Raw genomic sequence first — 21,473 nt, 5'->3', positions numbered from 1 at the left:
TTTAATTGTAAAACTGTATCTTTCTACCCATATACAAACAGAAGTCCACTACAGATTTCAATAAACTTGGACAGAAAAAAATATATATATTGATAAATATTAATCCAGGAGGAGCTATAGTTTTACTGCTACTTCCATAATCATTAGTAGGCTATTTATTTATTATTACATTTTGGATAGTCTAATGATCTGTTTTTGTGATGTACTGATATATCTGTGGGAGAGATGACACTGCAGGATTCAAATACAAAATATAATTAAAATATCAAAGAATTCAAACTGCGACTGCTTTAACCAGGGAAAAAAAAAAAAAAGATGAGAGTATCATTTTCTCTGGACCCCAGCCAAAGATTCATCTCCTCAAAGCCGCCCAGTTTGAAATGCGGAGTACAGTTTAATTGCAACACGTTTAGCCCAAGCTATACCTTCCACATGAACAGACTCTGGGCAGGAATTGAATTCACATCATGTGAGCAGGGCAAGTCTACAATGAGCTGCTGCTTCCACGGGCTCTTTGTGCATCCAGGTTCTGAGAACTGCAATACAAGCAAGCTCCTTCCACATGTTACACTGGAACCATCCAGCATGGATACAGTCACGTGTTACACTGGAACCATCCAGCATGGATACCATCACGTGTTACACTGGAACCATCCAGCATGGATACCATCACGTGTTACACTGGAACCATCCAGCATGGATACCATCACGTGTTACACTGGAACCATCCAGCATGGATACCATCACGTGTTACACTGGAACCATCCAGCATGGATACCATCACGTGTTACACTGGAACCATCCAGCACGGATACCGTCACGTGTTACACTGGAACCATCCAGCACGGATACCGTCACGTGTTACACTGGAACCATCCAGCACGGATACCGTCACGTGTTACACTGGAACCATCCAGCACGGATACCATCACGTGTTACACTGGAACCATCCAGCATGGATACCATCACGTGTTACACTGGAACCATCCAGCACGGATACCATCACGTGTTACACTGGAACCATCCAGCATGGATACCATCACGTGTTACACAGGAACCATCCAGCATGGATACCATCACGTGTTACACTGGAACCATCCAGCATGGATACCGTCACGTGTTACACTGGAACCATCCAGCATGGATACCATCACGTGTTACACGGGAACCATCCAGCATGGATACCATCACATGTTACACTGGAACCATCCAGCATGGATACCATCACGTGTTACACTGGAACCATCCAGCACGGATACCATCACGTGTTACACTGGAACCATCCAGCACGGATACCATCACGTGTTACACTGGAACCATCCAGCATGGATACAGTCACGTGTTACACTGGAACCATCCAGCATGGATACCATCACGTGTTACACTGGAACCATCCAGCATGGATACCATTTCAGACAGGGTCAGAGGGGTCCAAAACAAGAAACACTCAGGAGAAGAACAAAACCACTGACTCACAGCTAACACTTCCAATCTCGACAGCATTTCTTTTCAGCAGTTCAAGTTAATTAAAAAAGTCAGGCTCTGTTTTACAAAAATATTAAATAAATGTGTCCTCAAATGAAAACTTATTTTATTAAAAGGCTTACTTATTTGTTTTTTTTTTTTTTTTTTTTTTTTGAAGAAAACTAATACAATTCCTGACAAAAGCCTGCGAGATCCTGCCTAATCCCTTAAAAATGAGTGATTTGATGATCTGCCGCTGGTTGCTCGGGCTCCTAGCAGCACAGCTCCAGATCACTGAGCCGCACAGGAAGAAATGAGCCTGTGCATAACGACAGCTCTGCAAATACTTTGGAAAGCCCAGCCGAGTCCTGACACTTCACTCTGCAGAGAGGAGGGGGTGGGGGTCCTGCCACTTCACTCTGCAGAGAGAGAGGAGGGGGTGGGGGTCCTGCCACTTCACTCTGCAGAGAGGAGGGGGTGGGGGTCCTGCCACTTCACTCTGCAGAGGGAGAGGAGGGGGTGGGGGTCCTGCCACTTCACTCTGCAGAGGGAGAGGAGGGGGTGGGGGTCCTGCCACTTCACTCTGCAGAGGGAGAGGAGGGGGTGGGGGTCCTGCCACTTCACTCTGCAGAGGGAGAGGAGCGGGTGGGGGTCCTGCCACTTCACTCTGCAGAGGGAGAGGAGCGGGTGGGGGTCCTGCCACTTCACTCTGCAGAGGGAGAGGAGCGGGTGGGGGTCCTGCCACTTCACTCTGCAGAGGGAGAGGAGCGGGTGGGGGTCCTGCCACTTCACTCTGCAGAGGGAGAGGAGCGGGTGGGGGTCCTGCCACTTCACTCTGCAGAGGGAGAGGAGCGGGTGGGGGTCCTGCCACTTCACTCTGCAGAGGGAGAGGAGCGGGTGGGGGTCCTGCCACTTCACTCTGCAGAGGGAGAGGAGCGGGTGGGGGTCCTGCCACTTCACTCTGCAGAGGGAGAGGAGCCGGTGGGGGTCCTGCCACTTCACTCTGCAGAGGGAGAGGAGCCGGTGGGGGTCCTGCCACTTCACTCTGCAGAGGGAGAGGAGCCGGTGGGGGTCCTGCCACTTCACTCTGCAGAGGGAGAGGAGCCGGTGGGGGTCCTGCCACTTCACTCTGCAGAGGGAGAGGAGCCGGTGGGGGTCCTGCCACTTCACTCTGCAGAGGGAGAGGAGCCGGTGGGGGTCCTGCCACTTCACTCTGCAGAGGGAGAGGAGCCGGTGGGGGTCCTGCCACTTCACTCTGCAGAGGGAGAGGAGCCGGTGGGGGTCCTGCCACTTCACTCTGCAGAGGGAGAGGAGCCGGTGGGGGTCCTGCCACTTCACTCTGCAGAGGGAGAGGAGCCGGTGGGGGTCCTGCCACTTCACTCTGCAGAGGGAGAGGAGCCGGTGGGGGTCCTGCCACTTCACTCTGCAGAGGGAGAGGAGCCGGTGGGGGTCCTGCCACTTCACTCTGCAGAGGGAGAGGAGCCGGTGGGGGTCCTGCCACTTCACTCTGCAGAGGGAGAGGAGCCGGTGGGGGTCCTGCCACTTCACTCTGCAGAGGGAGAGGAGCCGGTGGGGGTCCTGCCACTTCACTCTGCAGAGGGAGAGGAGCCGGTGGGGGTCCTGCCACTTCACTCTGCAGAGGGAGAGGAGCCGGTGGGGGTCCTGCCACTTCACTCTGCAGAGGGAGAGGAGCCGGTGGGGGTCCTGCCACTTCACTCTGCAGAGGGAGAGGAGCCGGTGGGGGTCCTGCCACTTCACTCTGCAGAGGGAGAGGAGCCGGTGGGGGTCCTGCCACTTCACTCTGCAGAGGGAGAGGAGCCGGTGGGGGTCCTGCCACTTCACTCTGCAGAGGGAGAGGAGCCGGTGGGGGTCCTGCCACTTCACTCTGCAGAGGGAGAGGAGCCGGTGGGGGTCCTGCCACTTCACTCTGCAGAGGGAGAGGAGCCGGTGGGGGTCCTGCCACTTCACTCTGCAGAGGGAGAGGAGCCGGTGGGGGTCCTGCCACTTCACTCTGCAGAGGGAGAGGAGCCGGTGGGGGTCCTGCCACTTCACTCTGCAGAGGGAGAGGAGCCGGTGGGGGTCCTCGGCACAGATTACGAGGGGGTCGGGGTAGAGCAGTCTATCAGTTGAAGCAGAGGACGGGGGTTCAAATCCCAGTTTTACCACTGATGGAAGCCCAGCCACCACCCTGGAACTAAACTTTTAGTAATGTTCTGTCAGATCAGCGAGTCTGATAACCAGCTTCACTGTGTGTGTGTGCATCGTTGTGCGTGCATCCCTGCATACCTGTGTGCATCCATGTGTGCCTGTGTGTGCCTCCCTATGCGTCCATCCCTGCATACCTGTGTGCATCCCTGTGTGTGCCTCCCTATGCATGCATCCCTGCATACCTGTGTGCATCCCTGTGAGCCTGTGTGTGCCTCCCTGTGTGCCTGTGTGTGCATCCCTGTGTGTGCCTCCCTATGCATGCATCCCTGCATACCTGTGTCCATCCCTGTGTGCCTGTGTGTGCCTCCCTGTGTGTGCATCCCTGTGTACCTGTGTGCCTCCCTGTGTGTGCATCCCTGTGTGCCTGTGTGTGCATCCCTGTGCCTCCCTGTGTGGAAAGTTCAGTTTATGCCAGACAATGAGATCAGAGTCCAGGGAATGATGGCTACCAGCTGCTGAGGAAACGGAAGGAGAAGCCTTAAAGCTACAGCATCCGATTTCAGGAGGCCCTGATCCTGCCTGTTAAAACTTGCAACAATATACAGAACTCAGCTGAGACAGCCCTGTGTCCTTGTTTGCATCTCTCCTTCCTTTTTTCAATTTTCATCCCAATCCCTTCCTTGCTTGCTTTCGCATCCTCATCTGAATTCACGCTAGCTGTAAGTAAACATTGTTGCACTGCACTGGGAGTGTGTGGATAAAAAGAATCTGGGTTTATTTATCAAAAGTGAAGTGTTTATAAAGTCCAAATACATTTATTCCACATTAGCTATGTTTATTGCATGATCTTGATTTTCCACTTCACAATACAATCTGTTTTTGCAAAAAAGAACAAAGTACTGATTCATAAGAACATAAGAGAGTTTATAAACGAGAGGATGCCATTCGGCCCATCTTGCTTGTTTGGTTGTTAGTAGCTTATTGATCCCAGAATCTCATCAAGCAGCTTCTTGAGGATCCCAGGGTGTCGGCTGGGGAGTTGGTTCCAGATTCAGATGCAGTTAAATACATAATTGTAAATAATAATACTTTATTAAAAGTTACAGTATGTTAAATTAAAAAAGGGTTTTGTCTTGGGAGTTATTCAGTTAACAAAACATTCTTTACTGAAATATTTATTAAATGTTGTACCTTCAGGTTTATTGAACCTGGCCCAGTGTCCCCAGTATCTGAGCATCAATCACAGCAGAGTACCGCTCAGTATCACAGCAGAGTACCGCCCAGTATCACAGCAGAGTACCGCCCAGTATCACAGCAGAGTACCGCCCAGTATCACAGCAGAGTACCGCTCAGTATCACAGCAGAGTACCGCCCAGTATCACAGCAGAGTACCGCCCAGTATCACAGCAGAGTACCGCCCAGTATCACAGCAGAGTACCGCCCAGTATCACAGCAGAGTACCGCCCAGTATCACAGCAGAGTACCGCCCAGTATCACAGCAGAGTACCGCTCAGTATCACAGCAGAGTACCGCTCAGTATCACAGCAGAGTACCGCTCAGTATCACAGCAGAGTACCGCTCAGTATCACAGCAGAGTACCGCCCAGTATCACAGCAGAGTACCGCTCAGTATCACAGCAGAGTACCGCTCAGTATCACAGCAGAGTACCGCCCAGTATCACAGCAGAGTACCGCTCAGTATCACAGCAGAGTACCGCCCAGTATCACAGCAGAGTACCGCCCAGTATCACAGCAGAGTACCGCCCAGTATCACAGCAGAGTACCGCTCAGTATCACAGCAGAGTACCGCTCAGTATCACAGCAGAGTACCGCTCAGTATCACAGCAGAGTACCGCCCAGTATCACAGCAGAGTACCGCTCAGTATCACAGCAGAGTACCGCCCAGTATCACAGCAGAGTACCGCTCAGTATCACAGCAGAGTACCGCCCAGTATCACAGCAGAGTACCGCTCAGTATCACAGCAGAGTACCGCCCAGTATCACAGCAGAGTACCGCTCAGTATCACAGCAGAGTACCGCCCAGTATCACAGCAGAGTACCGCTCAGTATCACAGAGCACACAGGCGCCGATGGGAATAAAGAGAAGAGCTGCAATGACTCCCAGCCCGGGCCTCACTATTAACACAGACACTCGATGGAAAATAAAAAAAAAGGATGTAACACAAGCCGTCTACATAAAAAAAAAAAAAAGCATGACGTCATAAATCTTCAGGCAGGGAAGCACAAAGGGAGGGGTGGCAGGATCAGGCAGTGTGTCAGGACTGTTTACATTGCCAGGGAGCCAAATCACTTTCCATTAACTCTCAGCATGCTGCCTCGTTTGGGTTTCTTTGTTTCTGTGGTATAACATGAAGGCAGTCGTCGGCTTTTGTGGCTAAATTCAGTAAATGGGGTTCTGTGCTAATCCATGTGAAGAGAATCAAGGTAGCCCTTAACCCTTTAAGTTCCTGAGACTAGAATGGCAACAATCTACTCCGGACATTACAGGGTTAGCGTGTCCAGGATGCTACACGGTTGCTATAGAAACTACAGGTATATGTGTTTGCGGGTACAGTGGCGGGGGGTCAACCCTCAAATTCATTTTAATGATTGTCTTTAGAAACAACAGAACATTGAGGACTGGCAAAAAAAAAAAAAACACGTCAGTGCCGAACGGGTTCAAAGAATTGACCCTTAAATCTTTTTAAAATTTTGATGAGAAAAAGACAGAAGACATTTAAATGTGTCCTAATTCAACAAGGAGAGCCCTGTCTACAGACACAGACTGTACTAAAAGAAGTGCTGCTCCACTCAGCGTTTCAAACCTACAGTAAATTTCTAAGGGGGGTTCTTGCATTTGCAGTATCGTCTGGCAGTGCAGCAAGCTGGATGAAATTCTCTTGTCCTCTGATCAGTTTAAGCACCAGAATCCAGCCGCTTCTGTTTGCGATGAGGATGTGAAATGAAGCGCCCCTCACAAGCAGGGCAAAACCACAGGACCTATTGTCCCGTCCGGCCCTCTGTAACTGTGTGATGAAAGCAGCCTGCACTGGAAAGCGCATTCCTGGGAGACAGGAACCACAATACCTGACCTTTGCCACTGCAGACCCAGCAGACTAACCCTGTATAGAAACGCTCACAGAGCCCCAATTCAGCACCAGCGGGCCCCAAACAGTCCTGCGCAGGCAAACACTGTAACCATCATCCATCACAGACCTGGGCTTTGTACGCTCACACTTCAATGTGCCACTCACAGTTTCTATGGGGGTCCATTTCAATTCAGTGACCTACAAAATGATTCTCATTCATCAGAGCCAAGGGTGCAAGGGCTATCTCTCACTGGATACCACCTCTTGTGGGCAAAGCCATTGAAGTTGTTTGTTTTTTTTCAGTGGCTGAAACTGATCTGCTCGGATCTCAGAAGCCCAGCAGGTTCTGATCAATACTTTGATGGGCGATGTCGAGGGAGCGCTGCTCTGCAGTACGTAGTGGTGGCTGTGACTTGGGTTGGGAGCGCACAACCCTCTGGTAGGACGTGTATAATGTAGCTACTTCACAAGAACAGCGGAGTGTGCAGCCTGTAACTTTGTGTTCTGACGACTTGATTCTGCAGCAGGTCTATTGTTGCCCTGATAAATCCATGATATACATGATCTGAAGGTCTCTCTAATATTTAGCTCTACAATAACTTCTCAGATCCACGCCTAGAGCCACAACCACTTTACAGCTAAAGCTATGTAAACAAACTGGGTGTAAGGAACATCTGTAAAGAACATCTAAGACACGGCACGCAAGAATGTAGCAAACAAACCAGCAAGGTAATCTATTCTGGGATGAAATAAATTGAACATGATGATGGGACACTGAAGCTCAAACAGTTACAGCTAACTAAAGCTCAAACACTGCATTAAAAAAATCCCCTTTGAAACGTATCAATAACGCGTTAAACTACATGTGCTTCCAGAGGTTTCTGACAAACAAACTAAACACCAGACTTGAAGAAAAGATTTTGAATATCGATTTCACATATGCTTGCTATCTTGGCATACAATTATTGTAAATCAGTACAATGAATAATGATGATTATTTTATTTTTAGAGAATGTTGATGCTGAACAAGGTTCTTATCTTGTCTGAGATCTGATATTAGATTCTACTAGCCCAGGAGAGACAGGGCAGGACAGCAAGAATAAGAATAATAATTTAAAAAAAAAAACAGTTTAACAACAACCCAACGCTGCCCCCTTCTGACATCCTGCCACAGTGCACTTAAATAAGTACAGATTATAACTAGGGCTTCTGATTTTCGGTTTTAACTGATAAAACACCCCAGATACAAAAAATTGAAATCGGTTGATAGCCAAAAACACCAGAAAACAAAAACTGTGGAAATAGTTAATCAATTCACTTTGACTTTACCCTTTCCCATTAAAAAATAAAACCTACTACAAAAATAATAATAAATACTTTTCCCAGTGCTGCTGGGCAATGCCCCGCCTTCCTGACTTGTATCTATCATTGATTTGTTCTGAATACTTTAACTACTGAGTGACAGCACACTCCTATGTTTTTATTGGAGACTCCGTTTGCGAGATTTAAAACATGATTACAATCAGGATGGAGGCTTGTTAGCGGGATTTCAAGCTGTATTACAGTTAAGATACTGAGGATTTAAAACAGAATTGTGGCGAAATGTACAAAAATGCCTCCACACAAAAAACCCAGAAGAATGTGCCCGTGACCACAGGGATTTCATTGTGGATGACAGCAAAGGACAGAAGGGACAACTTAAGTGTGTAAGTATTGTCGAGTTACTACTATACATATTTTGACAAAAAAAAAATGCTCACGCGTTTTGGAAAGTAATCAAAAACACTAATTTCATAGAGTATATCAAAAACGAAAGCCCCGAAAAAAACGATTTACATAAAACCCGAAAAACAGAAGCCCTAATTATAACACACATCTACGCACTGCTGACACATGCATCACCACAACAGGAACGTGACTTCTAAATATCCCACTGCTTTCCCCTGATTTATTAACATATTCCAGTCTTAGCCCCGGTCCGCCCCTTCTGAATGTCCACTGTGACACGCTGTACTGCACATGAACAGTTCCCTTCTTTAAAAAAAAAAAAACAAACACAAGACTAAATTAATTCACCTTCACTGAAAAAAAGTCCTGTTTTTATGATTTGATTTATTATTGTCCGTTACTTGCCTCCAGCCCATGACGCTTTCACATTCCCTTCAAAAGTAGGTCACCCTCACACAATCACCACACACTTCACTCCTGTTATTCAAACACAGGAATGATTTTGAGAGTGTTTTTCAAATGCCTTTGCTTGACCAGGATGTCTGGTGAATTTCTGTACAGTTAACTCTGCCCAGGACAAAACAGAAAACATGTGAACATCCTTTTTATAAACCCAATTCACCCTGCATGTGCGGAAAAGCGACGCAAAGGAGGGCGGTGAATTGGATGGGATTCTTGGCTGGTTAGTGTGGGAAAGCTGTGGTACGCTGTTGAATGAACACAACCTTGTTGTAAAACTCCTTAGCATTTGTCCAACACTCATTAGTCATTTGCTCAATGCAGAATCAAGGTTATTAGACTACAAAATAAAACACAAAAAAAAATCAATAGAAGTATCTAATTGAAAACAAAAACAGGAAACGCCTCCTCGGTCTTCTTTCCTGTCTGAACCCACATAGATTTCAGCACCCACACCCCCCTTCTTTCCTCCCCACATCAACACCCAGCACCCCCACTGGCTCCTGCAGGAACGATGCTTCCTTCTGGGCTTCACTGACAATGTTTTCAGGGCCTACACGGATAGCCAGCTGGCAGCCAGATGGTGTTGCTCTGGCTCTCAGGACACTCCAGTGTTCTCCATTTGCCACCTCAGTGGTGACCGGAATATGGGACAGAATTCTCACCTGCAGGACAAAGTGAGGCATCCAGGGAGCCTTTCATCCCCAAATCACCTCTCAGACTGAACATGGGGCTCTAGAAACTAGAAGGAAAACAAACACAGACCAAATGTCATTCTGTTCTGTTCGTCCTCTAAACTTGGGCGTCTTTGATTCCTCTCCACCCCCCACCCCCCCCCCCCCCCCCACCCCGTAGACAGGTGCCCCAGCAGCAGAAGCTCTATACAAACACAAGAGTATAATTAGCTCTGCCCAGTCCTGAAGCTGTACTAGAAATCAGTCGGACACACAGTGCAGTTTTAGCACTATAGCAATCATAGAAGAGCTACAGATCAAAGCCACTCAGTCCCATACTGTAGACATCGAGGCTTTAGAACCCCAAAGGAAACCTGAAGCAAAGTTAGCTACTTGGCCTCTCAGTTCAGCAGTTTGGGAGAGAGAGAGTGGAGATGGATACCCACATTAGTATAAACCCTATAGAAACTACAAACCTTATAGCTATGGATCACATAGTTCTTCAACTGGGGGAAATAATGGATATGGTTTATCCCAGCCTGATCAGTTCTTAATCATTTTTTCTAACTCAGGGCAATCACTCCTAAAAGTACCCCAGCATAATGTACAGGAACCCCAGCCCGAATTTGGATCTGATCTGGGGAGCTGCTGCAAGCAGGGCTGGGCATGTACTTCCATGGAACTCGGGTAAAGTGTGGATTCAATGTTCATTTAATCTGGACAGCGGCAGAGCTTGATGCCCCCAGCCCAATTAAATAGCACTTAGTGATGCTAACAAGGGGGCCAATGAAAAACTCGCAGGCCTCATGTAGTGTCAAAGACGAAACGTCTGGTCAAGACAGGCCTACACTTCTAAAATAGGGGCTGTAGGACACAGAGGTGCCAACGATGCCAACAAGAGCAGCTGAACACCACAGCAGTGCAATACCAGGGGCTAAAATATCCAAAAACAACATGTAGCCGACATGGGGAAAAGGTTCACATCTGCAGAGGGTCTTTATATCTCATCTGTAAACTTCCTCCCACCCCTCCTCCAACACAAGCCCTAGCCTCGGACAGCGGCTCAGTGCTGGGAAACATGTCCGGATTAACACGGAAAAGAGTTCCAGCCATGCGGAGCATGCTCAGGGTTTGATTGGAACTACACAACTAGACAGTCAGTATATTCTAGTCCGCACTGGTAGAAACATCTTGAGCCATGTACCCCCTGGGTAACGTTTAATTAATCACATAGCTGAAGATACTGTACATTCCAGACAATTCTGACACAGGCGATGTAACAGTTTTGTTCGATGTCTCTATCTGGTTGGTACACTCAAGGGTTATTAAATATTATTAAATAATATTAAATGGCAGCTTTAATCAGTAGATTTTTTATTTATTTGATTTGGGAGGTGGGGGGGGGGGGAGCTGGAGTTTTGAGTGATGTGATTCAGTGTTCTTTAGTTACTGTACTAATGCAATGACAGTCGTGTCCAAGACTGCAAAAATCTCAAAAGTCCAATCTAGGTAGATGAGACTGATCTAGTGGTTTCTGCTTTGTGTATCGACTGTATGGTAGTGAAACTGGACACTTGTTTATATGCATGGTTGTAAATCATTGGAATTCTGATCTCAATTCCAAAGCATCATTTACACAATATGTTTCTGCTGACAAATCATAAAACAATAAGAAAAATCACATTTAAATATGCCTCAATAGCATCGTTAGTTCACGATTCAGTATCTACAGAAGTCTGAGCCACATTTCTTGTGGCTCTTCAGCTCTCAGCATGTCCAATCCCAGTTCACTGAGCGACTTCTTTCAGTCATTTAAAAAGGCCTTAATGTGTCTATAAATCAGCCACAAAAGGATTTAGAGATTCAGCAACATTCCTTAAAATACTGGAGGTGGTGAATGGACAGTCTGAAAGCAGTAAGAGCTGTGAGAAAGCAGGGATGAAATAAGACTCCTATTGCATAGCAGTTTCACCCATTCCAGGTTTTACTATGAGCTTGATCAGCCATAGTGTATAGGTGGCAAGCTCAAGGGTGTCTTAGTATTAAACTCATAGTAAAACCAGGAATGGATCAAACTGCTATGCATTGGGAGTCTTATTGCCATCCCTGAAAATAATGAAATTGCTAATACAATAAATTAACAAGAACGGTCTCTTCAGATACAAAACATTTAAGAGTGCAGAGTAAATCATTTGGAGTATTTAACAGCATGAATACATAATCACAGCACGTTCACAAGTGATGCTGGTTTAAAATCCATCATGCTGGGTTACTGGGAGCAGTGCCAAAGCCACTAGCCTTGTCCCTTTCTGATGCATCCTGCTTGCAGCAAATAAGCAAGTTTCAAAATCTGTGCTCCTGCATGATTCGAAAGGGCTCTTGGCGAGGTGACAGGTGTTTTTAAAAGGATGAGTTCTAACCACAAGGACAGCACGAGGGATTCAGTTACCTGACAAGATTTCTGACATTGCATCATGATGTCACCTTGCAGTGCACTCTGGGAAGTTACAAGATATTCAGGTTAGATGCCAAAGCGCTGCTCGGCATTGCCTCCTTGCAATGCACTGTGGGACATTCAAGGGCTAATAAAGTCACCCCGCTGAGACACAATTGCTTTGGTCTGCTGCTGTTTGCAAATGCCCACTATATTTCTCCTCTAGTTTGACTTTCAAGGTCACCCATGCGAAGGCGCTGCCCAACAGCACAGGTGAAATTTGAATCCAAATCAGACTTGAAAGCACTTCTAGAGCGATACGCGATAAAGTGTGGACCGCAAGCAGTTCTGCATGGACCAAGGCTTTAAGGGCTTGTTAAATAAACGCAATGCAGAATGGAGCACACAGTATCCTTCATGCCAATGATCTGTGTATTCACAAATGACCTGGTTTATTTCTAGGCATGAAAGCATAGATTATATCCATGAGATTATTATCCTAAGCAGCAACTCTTTGGCATGTTATCAGGGGCTTTTTATTTCCCCACTTTCACTCTTTGAAAATCTAATTGACGCTTTTGATACTGCTAAGAATTCCACTGGCTTCTCTAATCTGCAGCCTGCAATTTCCTGTTGCGACTCCAGACACAAAAACCAACAGTTTGCTGCAAATCACCACGAGAGCAACCTGCTACAGGCAAGAAAATACAAAAGCAGGTAAAAGGAGATACACAGAAATGAGGCACTGCCTCAATATTAAACAGAAACAAGGCACTGCCTCAATATTAGACAGAAACAGGGCACTGCCTCAATATTAAACAGAAACAGGGCACTGCCTCAATATTAGACAGAAACAGGGCACTGCCTCAGTATTAGACAGAAACGAGGCACTGTCTCAATATTAGACAGAAACGAGACACTGCTTCAGTATTAGACAGAAACGAGGCACTGCTTCAGTATTAAAGATACATAGCCTAGAGCTTTAGAAAACCAATTCTATTCCCTCATCGCAGTAACTCCTCCCCAAGGTCAGTGAGCATCCTCTAGGCAACCCCACTGCCAAGCCAGTCACCCAGGTGTTCTGAGAGCGGTGAAAAGGGCAGCACATGTCACATCCCCGGTATAGAGTGGTAAAAGACATACGGATGCTTTCCCACTGGACCTCGTGCTTATTCTTACTGCAAGCTGATCTAAAAATAAGTCCTGTCTCAACACTAAGCTGCAGAGCATACTGGGGTAAAGGAGGACAGCAAAACCAGAGAAAAATGAGAAATCGCAGCAGTTATGCAACATGGACTAATCCCCTCTAAGAACTGGGGAACGGAGATCTGAACAGACCTGAATGCCTGCTGTTGTTGTTAGGAGGAGGCGTGACTAACATTCCCCCCTCTGCAAAGAGGCTTGAACCCTCCAGGCTGGCTTCGTTCTGAGCCAGTTCAGTTCCAGTCGCCTCCAGTGCCCCTGCTTTCATTATCATTTCCTATGTCTGCTTGTTATTTTCATTGTAGCTGTTACTAACAGATGTTTAAAGAAGTCGATTGATTAACACACCAGACAGGTACTGCTCATCCACCAGGCTTTTATCAAAGATCAGCAAACCACAGCAACATAAATAAGATGTGACAGACCAGGCCCTTCCTTTCCACATTGATCAGGCAAGAGGAGGCGCAGTCCTGTAATGTATAAATCACACTCTCCATCAAGTTACAGATTCAGCAAGAACCAGCACAGCTCCTTGGAATACGGCTTCAGGTATGAGCTCAACTAAGCAGCGCAGCTCAAAGACACAGAGCAGCATGGTGTGTTGTACTGGTTTGGCTCATACTATTCTGTGGGTGTTTAATGTATTGAAACATAACAAAAACACCATGAGGAGGAATTGCCATTGTGTTTCCTGAGCCTTAACAAGCCCAGTACAGTAGTAATCAATGGTAATCCCTTCAGCTCCGAACCCCGTAGCCCTGTCTGAAACACTGTGACAAGACAGCAGCTCACCCACCGCCCCCAACACACACACACTCTCAATAACCCACTCACACACACACGCTCTCTCAATCACTCACACACACACGCTCTCTCAATCACTCACACACACACGCTCTCTCAATCACTCACACACACACGCTCTCTCAATCACTCACACAAACTCTAAATCACTCACACACACACACATACTCTCAATCACTCGCACACACATGCTCTCTCAATCACACACACACACACGCTCTCTCAATCACTCACACACACACGCTCTCTCAATCACTCACACAAACACGCTCTCTCAATCACTCACACACACACACACACGCTCTCTCAATCACTCACACAAACTCTCAATCACTCACACACACACGCTCTCTCAATCACACACACACACACGCTCTCTCAATCACTCACACAAACACGCTCTCTCAATCACTCACACAAACTGCCAATCACTCACACACACATACTCTCAATCACTCTCACACACACACACACTCTCAATCACTCACACACACACACACACACACACACACACACACACACTCACACACTCACTCACGCACGCACACACAGCTGTTACTGCAGCAGTAAAACTGCAGCATTTGTTAGCGAGCTGACCGAATGTGAACACAAACCAGATGCAGAGAATTTAATTTCTCCTGAACCGGTAATTCTATCACGCACCCTTTGATTTTATTTTTCTGGAAAAAAATTGTGCTCAGTTTCACTTTGAGGTTTTGCAATGGAGAGATGAAACTAACGCTGTTTTCACTTCAGATGTTTAAAAAGTAAATTCACAGCTTTAATTTAATAAACAGTCTGCATTTGCAATTACAAAGCTTCATATTTTCTAATCACAAATTGTAAAACAATACACCAGAAACTGTGTGAGAACTTGAGTGGGAGAGTTCCACAAATATTTAACTCCTGAGGTATTTAAAATATATATATTTTTTTTAAAGAAAGGCTGTTTTGACCTTTAAAAGTTGAAGTGTAATGTTATAGATGGCTGTTTATTTCAACCTCCAGAAAGCGGGACATTCGGCTGCATTTTTCAGCATCCCTCACATTACATGTTCTCCCTATATGCTACTCTAGCAACAGTATGGACTACCATTTTAAATAAAAAGTGTACCTCACACTTTTATTACATTGTTAGCATTAAAAAATACTGTGGCATGACCCATATACTGCATTACAAGGCCACCTCCAGATTTCTCGCAAGCGCTACATGCGAGAAATCTCCAAACGGTACCCAACCAGCACACAGCTCCCTAGCGTTAGACAATGACAAGAGGTCAGAGACTCAAGGCTATTTTCAACTGTGCCGTTTCCTATCCCCTGGTTTACTGATTGTGTCCACGCTCCCTCAGGTTAAAGGTGTGCCACATTAATGCTGCTCCCCCGGGACGCTGAGTCCAACACAGGTCAATCTTCAATCAAGTATAGTGCAGACGAGCACATTATACTGCCTGACATCATGAGAAATGAGGTCACTTATTACTGCTTGAAATCTAAAGCCTATCCTGGCTTGCGGGGCTAGTAAAAAGAGTTTTTGATTCCGACTGCATCACACACACAACATGATATCACTGCTGCCTCTACTTCATCCCATCTCAATAACGAAGAGCTTTGTGCTTCATGCAGTTCATGAATACTGCTGCCAACTGAGCACAAAAGCACCTTTCACAAGCCAACACCCTTCCAGGTATACTACTGTATTCCCACACCTCAAACATCTATAGTTCAGCATGCTGGGGTAGCACAGCTACACAATCGGGAGCCGACTCACTCTAACACTATTAACAATATTAAACACAGCACTGCAAGCCCATATACTGTATGGCACTGGATGCTTTAACAGGAGTTCAGCGCATTATAAATACAATGTGGGAGCTACATGGGGGAGAGGGGGGAGTTTTCCCAAAGTGTACATTATAAAAGTAAAGTGCATCTGGAGTCAGAAGTATATTCCCTAAGGGAGCTGACCCCGGACCATTCACAAACGCTTCGTGAGAAACCAGCCTCAATCAGCCCCTTTCCCTGGTGACAGCGCTGACATCATCTCCATTCACAAGCATGTGAACTCTGTGGTCTGCACTGAAAACAGTGACTGAAGCCAACAAACGCAGCCTGGACCAGTGACTGTGCATCCACCTCCCTTTCCTCTCCTTTCCTCTGAGCTTGCCACACATTCACAATCTATTAGACTGTCTGGGTCTATTTCTTTACAATGCATGAGTAACACAATTGCAGGGCTGTTTGCATTTCTCTTTCTGCCTTCCCACATGCTGTATTCCATTTCAGTAACAAGCCACATTTGTGGCACACTCATTTCTGAGCAAAATTAAATAAACCCTGAGCAGGATGCAACCATGCAGCTGACATTCCTGCATGTCCACCACTGAGAATAATGCTCCTCCATGCTCCCCCACTGATTACCACAGGACAGCCCTGTGAGCGTGCAGACTCACTCCCCAGAGGCGCCCCAGTCACCATGACAAGGGTCACATGATCTTTACATGCTGTGCAGAGGACCACACCTCCACCCGCTCATCTACAGTGGCCCAGGTATTACACCCCTGCCCCTGGAAACATCAGGCTTACTGCCAGACCCAGCGCCTGTCAAACGGGACCCAGTATTACTTCTGCAACACAAAGCCTTACTCATAGAGGTCCGTCTCTCAGCTGTTCCACTGAAGTGAATCACATACGAACTGAACAAGCAGAGCAGGGCTAGGCTGCCCAGAAGGGATCCTCACACCATTGCCGAGTCAATAAGTATGAGTGTGCACTAGCAATACTCAAAGTGCTTACCATTGGGACTCCTTTACCTATGGACCAGCTGCTCTCCCATACCTCCAATGCCACCCTATGTGCTTGTGTACATATTAACACTGTCTGTAGACATACAAGCTGAGGAGATGAGGTCAGGAACTTCACTGGGAAGACAAATGCACTGATTCACCAAATACCCTGTGGCTCTGTTCAAACAGTTCATGTGGAACAAAACCTGCGAATCCCCAATGTGATTGAGGTACCTCCTGATTGCAAATAAGGGATACAAGGGATCCACTCAGTGCAAGCCTTGTTGTTTGAGGGCAGGCTTTATTTTCAATAGAGTCCTTTCTATAATGACACAATGGCAATTGAGCTACAAGACATTCCACCCCTCAAAGCAAACCTACGCCAGACGATTGTCTGCTTGCGTATGATTTGCCCAGCAGCTGCTCTCCGTAATTAAATGTCGTGCCAAAAAAAATGAAGTCCCAGTGAGTTTACAGGGCAATTCAAAGAAAGGAGAGGAGATCCCGAGATACAGTCAGTCCTTACTGACTAACTACAGAGAAACAAGGAAAGCAGGCTTAATAAAAAAAAAAAACTCTGTACTGGGGTTAGTAAAATAAGAACATTCAGCTTCTACAGGTTAAGCAAATGTGTCCCTCATGATAGGTTCCACCCCTCTGGATCTGAACTGAACCAACACCCAGCTCACAGTGGTGGGGCAGGCTGCTTGCAACACTACAGTACTGTGCCACATTCAACACTCTCTGTTCTTTGGGTGTATGTTCAAAACACTACTGCAGTGTTTCTAGCTTAAAACTACCATATTCAAACCAGCGTCCAGAAACTACAGCAGCACATTCAAACCAGCTTCCAGCCACTACAGCAGCACATTCAAACCAGCGTCCAGCAACTACAGCAGAGTATCCACATTCAAACCAGCGTCCAGCGACTACAGCAGCGCATCCACATTCAAACCAGCGTCCAGCGACTACAGCAGAGTATCCACATTCAAACCAGCGTCCAGCGACTACAGCAGAGTATCCACATTCAAACCAGCGTCCAGCGACTACAGCAGCGCATCCACATTCAAACCAGCGTCCAGCGACTACAGCAGAGTATCCACATTCAAACCAGCGTCCAGCGACTACAGCAGAGTATCCACATTCAAACCAGCGTCCAGCGACTACAGCAGCACATTCAAACCAGCGTCTACAACAGCGCATCCACATTCAAGAGAAGAAAGGTTGTTAAACCAAGTGTTTTAGATAAATCCCAACAGATTACAATTTTAATGAACTTGAATAAGCAGAGTGCTGTAGCAGAGCAAACAGCGTCAGAAATGCACTCAGCCTGAAAGTACAGTAACTGCAAAAGGATTACATGGCTTCGGTCTACAAAAACCAGTCGAGATAAACAAGTAAATAAATAGAGTGATCATGCAACAACAGCACATGGCAAATTTAAGACAACAGCACGGTTGTTGATAGTCTCATAAGCTAGGTCTGATTTTAAAGCAGAAAATACGGAACACAGTTAAAAGTAAAACAAATTCTAATCCTTTACACACCAGAAGTGTGGCCAGTGTGATTCAGAATGGTGCATAGACTTCCCCCCCACCATAAAGGAAGGAGGAGGTATGAACTGTGTAATAATGCTGCTGCCAGAGCCTTCTCGACCACACTCAGTATTTATAGCATATCCTAAGCACCACATGCCAGGGCCGCTGCAGAAGTGCTACAGAACACTTCACACAGAATCTGCTTTCAGGCTGTGACAGTTTGCTCAACAACGCTCTGTTTCACTAGTGCTGGGAGGGAAGAGGAGATGGAACATTTCATTTGGCAGTTATTGAAATGTCAAACTCAACAGTACCTGCTGCTCGGTGCCACAGGGAGAGGTAGCAGGAGAGCTGGCTGCATGCTAACAGTCAATTCCAATCCCAGCTCCTTTTTAAAATCAATTCCCAGTTCCAATTCCTTCCAAGGTATTGGAATTTCTACTTTAGAGACATAATTGTTGTCACTGTTCAACTGCTTTCATTTGAAGCCAATTTCATTGAGAAGCTTGTTTTAATAGAATGCTGCTGACTGCAAATTTTGGAATGGATTAAAAAGGGAATGGGAATTAGAATTAAATTTAAAAAGGAATTGGAATTGAAAAAACAGTAATTGAGCCAGACCCTGGTGGCAACACACAGACAGCTGAACTCCAGTGGTAAAGTACTGAATGCAGACCTTGTACAGCTTAGAAAACAGGTACACGTCCTGCACTCACATTGCTGCTTCAGATACTGCCACCAGGGAGAGCTCCCTCTGCTGGAGAGACAAGGAAGGACAGAACCCTCTCTCTCATCGACAGCAGTGCGTCTCCCGTCCTTCAGCATTACCAGCCTGCCCTCCTTGCAATGTGCAGTAGCGTTCCATTCATTTGCACTGTCAGGTCATTTGTTGTATATTATCTTTAAAAGAACAAATCAACCCCCCCTGTATTATGATCTCCAGCTGCTTTCTCATATGCAGCCGTACCCTGCTCTTCGATTTACACTTCAGTGCACTAACATAATGGGCACTCACATGAAAAATGAGCTTGGATCTGTCAGAACGCGGTAGTCTGTTTATAAAATGTATGGAAGCCACAATACAAATGATAGTGTAGTACATACCGCTTCATGACATGCATAAGCATAAGACTGTTCATGCCATAAATAGTTAGTAATACGAGTAACAAACACATTCACAAATGTCCCGTTAAGAGTAATCGACTCTCTGTGAAGTATTATGCAAACAGTGTATACGCACTGCATGAGTCTGTTATTAAGCTCTTTGCAGCCAAACACCTAAATAACATCACAGTGTCTTTATTAAACACACACACTACAAATAACCCCACGCTTGTCATTTTAATGTGTGTTTGTTTTTCTGTCTGTCCCATTTACTTACAACTTGTCCAACAGTCTGACTTCGGAGCATGCAAAAACAAGACACAAGTTCAGAGTAATTCATGCATTCAACACAAACACGTTTTTTAAACTTACCATCTATACAAGCTGCGGTTCCGCGGACAGCTCTGCAGGGACCAGTTTTGCAACAAGGAACACAAGTCAGAAGGTTGCTTTGAAAAGTATGAAGCTAAATAAAACCAAGGCAACACTACGCGTTTTCTTCACCTCTTTCCTCCACATGTCAAATACACATTCTCGTCCGGCGATGCACAGGAGTGAAGAGGCTTTATACAACATTGGGAGACTTCACATCAAACACTTCCCCTTGCACTGGAACTAATTCAAGGTTAGTAAACATCCCGCTCCCTGTGTGATTGCGCAACACGCCAGCCTCTCCTCGTTAAAGCGAGCTCGATCTCACTCTCTCAGATGGGAGCGGGGTTAGAAAAGGCTGAGAAAGCGAGGAGGGGGAGGTTCCAATGGGAGTCACCGGGCAGCCGACTGAGACGAACATACAATACTGTACAAGTCATTTGCATTCGCTATCCTACACGATTTGTATTGCATTGAGCTTTTTGTACAATAGCACAGACTACAGTACTGCGTTTTCTCACAATACAATGAATCAATGTATTTGATTGCGCTGCATGATTGTAATACGGTATCCAATCCATACTGTAGTATTATTATTCTCCGTTAAAACTGCACTACCCATCAGTCCTTCCAGTGTACACCGATTCCTGGATGAATGCGTTCTGCATTCTTCACAGCAGTGGAGCCTCCTCCTGTAGTCTGCTTCATCTGAAACTCGACCTGGCTGGCTGTACACACCTGGTTCTGCACACTGCGTGTCATATACAAACCGGGTTTTAGCTCAGGGAAGCAAATGTAACCCTGTCTTTTCTGTACTATGCGTTTTTTTGTTGTTTTTTTACCTGCATGCGTGTGACCCCTTCTCCCACTGCAGCCAGGCCCCATACAAAACTGACTCGGTTCAGGTCTCTCGTTTTATTGCTCAGCTTCGGGATCTGTAAACAGCAAGCCCGGAGTCATTAAAATCAACAGCATTAATTACAAAAACATAACTGGAGAATTATTACAAACACATTCATGTAACCATCTGTTGTATTTAATCCCAGACACGTGGTAAACACGCTTTGCCATCCTCAATCAATTCTTACTATAGTGGTTAAGAATCTATCAAGTATAACACATTTAAACTTTAACGAAAGCTTATGCAATCACTAAACAAAATCGACAGTAATAATATTATTACGGAGCAACTCATACATGCAGCCTCACCTGCAAAGAGCAAGCCAGGAGTGACTTGCTCCCGCGCAAATGGGCAATTAACCTTGACTTGCCTCATTAAGTTTTCTTTTTTTTTTTTTATGAATTTAACCAAACAAATAATTAATTTTAGAAATTGCCATGATATACACTATTAACAGTTTAACAACAATACAATAGAAATAAAACATAGAAATGATTAAATCCCCAGATTATTTATACCAAATCTAGTATTCATTTTGCACCTGTTTACACAAAGCAAAGAATATGGATCTTCTTCCTTCCTCTTTGCTTACAATCATAAAACCCCGCCCATGCAGGTAAAGCTTGTGAAATAACAACCTCCTTTAATATCTGCAAAACCATTACGGGGTTCCTTGACTGTGCATGCAATAGCAATTTAAATCTGATCTCAGGTGCTTCTACACTAACCCTTTAATGGAATTCATTTGTAACATATACTGTACATCTAGA

The 21,473-nt window shown here is 45.8% G+C and overlaps 1 protein-coding gene across 2 annotated transcripts in view; it reads right to left on the bottom strand.

The window, feature by feature from the left end:
* LOC117415464 (leucine zipper putative tumor suppressor 2 homolog) overlaps nt 1-21,092 on the bottom strand; it is a 41,870-nt gene extending 20,778 nt beyond the window's left edge. The window contains exons 1-2 of one of the 2 annotated variants that reach the window (XM_059025998.1): nt 21,012-21,092; nt 20,645-20,737 (exon numbers count right to left, since the gene is read on the bottom strand). The gene's annotated coding sequence lies outside the window, so the exon portion shown is untranslated. Of the gene's footprint in view, nt 1-19,802; nt 20,189-20,644; nt 20,738-21,011 lie in introns of those variants that run through there. The other variant, XM_034025852.3, reaches the window with a different exon arrangement.
* Nucleotides 21,093-21,473: the final 381 nt, after the last annotated feature.

The sequence above is a fragment of the Acipenser ruthenus genome, chromosome 7, assembly GCF_902713425.1.
Source record: "Acipenser ruthenus chromosome 7, fAciRut3.2 maternal haplotype, whole genome shotgun sequence".
Lineage (NCBI taxonomy): Eukaryota > Metazoa > Chordata > Actinopteri > Acipenseriformes > Acipenseridae > Acipenser > Acipenser ruthenus.
The sequence above is the reverse complement of the archived record's forward strand: the minus strand, read 5'-3'. Positions and strand labels throughout refer to the sequence as shown.